This window comes from Pogona vitticeps, chromosome 1 (genome assembly GCF_051106095.1).
Source record: "Pogona vitticeps strain Pit_001003342236 chromosome 1, PviZW2.1, whole genome shotgun sequence".
NCBI classification, from domain to species: domain Eukaryota; kingdom Metazoa; phylum Chordata; class Lepidosauria; order Squamata; family Agamidae; genus Pogona; species Pogona vitticeps.
The window spans coordinates 6,581,797-6,586,421 of record NC_135783.1 but is presented as its reverse complement, the minus strand read 5'-3'; the positions used below and the strand labels follow the sequence as shown (position 1 = coordinate 6,586,421).

At 43.9% G+C, this 4,625-nt stretch overlaps 1 long non-coding RNA gene across 1 annotated transcript; it reads right to left on the bottom strand.

Moving 5' to 3' along the window:
- Window positions 1-602: 602 nt before the first annotated feature.
- LOC110071059 (uncharacterized) lies at window positions 603-4,625 on the bottom strand. Its single transcript, XR_002299138.3, has 2 exons — window positions 2,772-4,625; window positions 603-881 (listed from the first exon to the last, which is right to left on the bottom strand). It is a non-coding gene; the product is annotated as an uncharacterized LOC110071059 (long non-coding RNA).

Here is a 4,625-nt window from a genome sequence, read left to right as displayed (position 1 = left end):
GGTTCTCAAACTTGGGTCCCCTGATGTTCTTGGTCTGCAATCCCCAGAAATCCTGGCCAGCACAGCTAGGGGTGAAGACTACTGGGAACTGCAGTCCAAATAATGGATTTTCTTTGTCTCTGTTTCCATCTTTGACACTGACCAGTGATTGTACCTTTGTTGCCCTGTACCTAAGCTTTCATTAGCCATAGATCTAGAAGAAGCTACGTCAGCTGTCCAGTCTGGGCAGGAACCCAGGCTTCCCTGCCCTGCCTCCTCCAGCAGCTGACCGCTCAGACAAGAAGCCATTGAGCGGTCGGCTGCCAGAGGAGTGGAGCAGGGATGCTGGGCTCCTACCTGGATGGGACAGTCAACCCAGAGGGACAACGTGGCCAGTGTGCAGAGAGTTGTAGGTGGGGCAGCCAGCTAGGGGGAGGGAGAGGGAACTTGGGTCAAAGCATGATAAAACATTTTGTGCCCATCTCTATTTGGGAGTTCAATTCCTGCTGTGCCTCCATGACAAAGGCTGGACTCATTGAGCCACAGGGGCCCTTCCAGCTGCAGGCCTTTGATAGATACTGCATGTTAAGACAACCCCAGACAAGGTTCTGAAGACAGGGAACTGCAATGCGTAGACAATTTATTGAATGTTGAACAACAGGTTGTTCTTGTTAATTGAAGAATCCTGAATCAATTCTTCCCAAAGATTTCAGCATCTTAGCCAGTTATACGTCCCACGCAGCATTTGATTTGATCCTTTTGGGGGCAGTCATTGTATTCCTCCTTGAACACTGAACCGAGAGCACAGAAATATTGCCGGGGTAGACAATATCCGGCCCCTTCAAAGCAAGTTATTAGGATTGCTCGAAACTTTCCAGCTGGTTCATCCTTAAGGTTCTTGTCTGCATGAAGAAAAAATAATGAGGATGGTTAATGTTTTTATTTATTATAGAGTAGCAGATACAGATGTACCAGGCTGGATAGATCAGTGAGATAGCTACATGTTGGGACTTCAATTCCCCACTGTGCCTCCCAGAGGAAGAGCCAGCCTGTGTAGCCTTGGGCAAGCTGCACAACCACAGCGAACCCCTCCCAAGAAATTACAAACAGTAAAACACTTTTGTGTTCTTTATATCTAGAAAACCCTGGGAATGGGGGCCATAAATAGAAATCAACTTGACAGCACACACAGGGGACATGGTGGCATTCCGGGTTAAACCGCAGAAGCCTCTGTGCTGCAAGGTCAGAAGACCAACAGTCATAAGATCCAATCTATGCAACGGAGTGAGCTCCTGTCAATTTGTCCCAGCTCCTCGCCAACCTAGCAGTTCGAAAGCATGTACAGTAGATGCGAGTAGATAAATAGGTACCACCTCGGTGAGGAGGTAAAACGGCGTTCCCTAGTCATGCTAGCCACGTCGCAACGGAAACTGTCTTCGGACAAGCACTGGCTCTACGGCTTGAAAACGGGATAAGCACCGCCCCCTAGAGTCAGACACAACTGGACTAAAAATGTCAAGGGGAACCTTTACCTTAACTTTGCCTGACAGCACACAATGGTTACCATTATTTATTTAACTCTTAAAAAAATATTTTTGCCCTAACTTTCTCCTTAAAAGGACCCAAGGCAGCTTCCATGGGTAAAAAGGCAATATTTAAACACTATAAACAGCAAGTATACAAATATTTTAAAAGCATTAAACAAGTATTAAATTGAAAATGGTAATTAAAATCAGTACTAAAAAAAATTAAAAGCAACAGAACTCAGCAATCTCTTCAAAATCCCTGCTGAGATAACTGGTCGCTAAGAAAACACCTCCGTCAAGATAGTAACTGCATAATTACTCAATGTATCCAATGTAAGATTAAAATTAGAGTTGTATTCTTCCAGAAACAAATATTCTCACAAAAATGAAAGGTGGACTGATGAAAATGTCGAGGTCTACAGAACGGTCCTTTGATTTGAATTTTTCCCCCCACACCTGCTGTTTGGGTCACTTTGCTTTCTTTAGTTTTGTGGAGACCCCCCATGGACAATCTTTCTTCTGCCCAGGGGGAAACCTTATGCTATTTGGGAACACTCCAGCCCGGTTCCTCTCAATACCCATGCCAATATTTATAAACATCAAGGTCTCCATGAAAAGCTGCTTTCTCATGAATGAGGAAATGCAAATGGCTATGAATGGAGGTGGTTACACAGCAACATCAGAATTCTTTCTGGCAGAATTATTGGCCCACCTTTAGCCAAAAGAACAGGAAATGGAGATGAAGATCACTATGAGAAACTGTAGAACTAGTACCAGCTCACTCTCAAGAAAAAAGAAGCCAGAGAGAGAGAGAAGAACACAGCTCTAAGCATCCTAAAATTAAGTTCAGACTCCGGCAGAAGGACTCAACAGTCCATCTCCATAAGTGTCCTCTATCTCAACAGGATCATACTCCACTGAGGTTCCTCGCTTTGCACTAAAGCTAAAAATATGCTGATAACAGCTGCTATAGTCTGGTGACCTCACTCGGAGGCCTTCCCTCACATCTCAGTAGATAAAGTTATCTATCAAGCTTTCAGTCACTTTTTTCTTTAGGTGAAGTATTTCCCTTTTCTTGACTGATACATCTTTTCTTTTTCTTTTTCACGCCAAGAATCCTAGATTGAACATGAGATGACCATGTAGACGACCATGTTTTATCACCTTATATTCCAGCCGATGTATGGTGGTCATTCCACATTTCACCCTAGGATGCTTACACATCCCATAGTCTTTAGCAGACAAATCCTTGTTCCAACCAGTTACCATCAGCTTGAATAGCAGGACCTTCAGGGACCTTTACATCCGCCTGAGTTGTTGGTTTTGGGTTGCTCTCAACCCGGAAAGCCAAGAAGACAACAAGCAGGAGAAGGTAAAAAGCCTTCATGGTTGAACGTTGGCTCCAATTTCAGTACCCAGGAAAGTCAAAGGTTCAAGAAAGAGGACGTTGGACCAGACCACCTTTGGGAGAATCTTTCACACCTTGGATATTTATAGAGTTTTGCTTCTGGCAAAACTACAAGGAAATGTTCAACATCTCCCTGAGGGTGTTCCCCACATTGCTAAAGCTCAGCTTTGGATGGCCAATGGAAACCACTTGAAACCTTTCCAAACTGTTTCTCTTTGCATTCAGCTTTGAAACTGGCTCATGTGATAACATTTCCTTAACAATGATCCCACGCTAGTCATGCTCCATACTTTGGATCACCGCTCTGCGTTACATCTTTCTCTCCTGACTGCCATATTTTCATTGTCTCCAATCCCTATATTGGAAACAAGTTTAAATTCACATAAACCCCAAATTGTTCTATGCATATCTTCTGAACACATGTAGCAAATAGAAGATAACCATGTAATCTTTATGCACCTTCTGTGTCACTAAGCAACCTTTGAGATGCTCCTTTCTCTTGCAGAAAGAGGCAGTTGTACCCCTTCAAGCAGAAGAGACCTTACTAGAATTTCCCCCATCACCCCGATAGGAGACAAGGCGTCCATGGATGAAGACAATGTGTCTTCAACCAAACAAAGAGGATTAGGAGGTTAATTTTATAACATTCTTTTTTTCTATCTGGATGTCGTTCAGTCCCTTGGGCACTGCCTGGAGGCCATCCTACAATGGATGTAGTCAAAGGGACTGAGGTTGAACCTGGACAAGACGGAGGTCCTGCAGGTGGGCGGTCCCAATGTCAGTGGTTTTGGGAACTCCCTCTCTTGGGGGGGGTGACTCCCACAACAAAAACTTCTGTTCACAATCTGGGGGTCCATATTGATCTGGCGTTTACCATGGAGACCCAGGTAGCGTCCATGGTTTGGTCCACCCACTTACATCTTCAGCAGATCGCCCAGCTGTGTCCCTGTCTAGACGCGGGCTCGTTCACCATGCTGATAGTCTCAAGAATAGACTACTGTAACACTCTCTACGTGGGGCTTCCTTTGAGACTGATGCGGAAGCTTCAGATGGTCCAGAATAAAGTGGCCAGGCTATTAACAGGGGTGAAAAGATTTCACTATATTTTCTGCACCCTGACCACATTGCACTGGTTACCTATCCACTTAGGTATTGATTTCAAGGTGCTAACTATTACATATAGAGCCCTAAACGGTTTAGGCCCTCAATACCTGGCAGAGCGCCTTTTTCTGCCCAGTTCTACTCGTATCACCTGCTCCATTCACACCGTGCAGCTGAGGGTCCTAACACCAAGTGAGGGCCAAAGGGAAAAATCTAAAAATCGGGCCTTCTCGGCAGTGGCCCCTCGCCTCTGGGACAACTTACCTGCAGAGATCCGCCTGGCCCCCTCGCTGAGGGCCTTCAAAGCCAATCTGAAGACATGGATATACAGGCAGGCCTTCCCTACAACCATTGCAAACCTGATTTCTTTTCTTTTTTCCTCTTTTTCTTTTTCCATCTTGGACTCTGCGATTAATTCAGATTTTACCTTTAGTTTATTTATTATGCTTTATGTAAACCACCCAGAGTAGACACGTTCTAAATGGGCAGTAAATAAATAAATAAATAAATAAATAAATAAATAAATAAATAAATAAATAAATAAATAAGAAAGACATAATTTTATACTTTTCCTTTTTGCCTCTCTTTGTTTACCTTTTTCCTAAACTAAT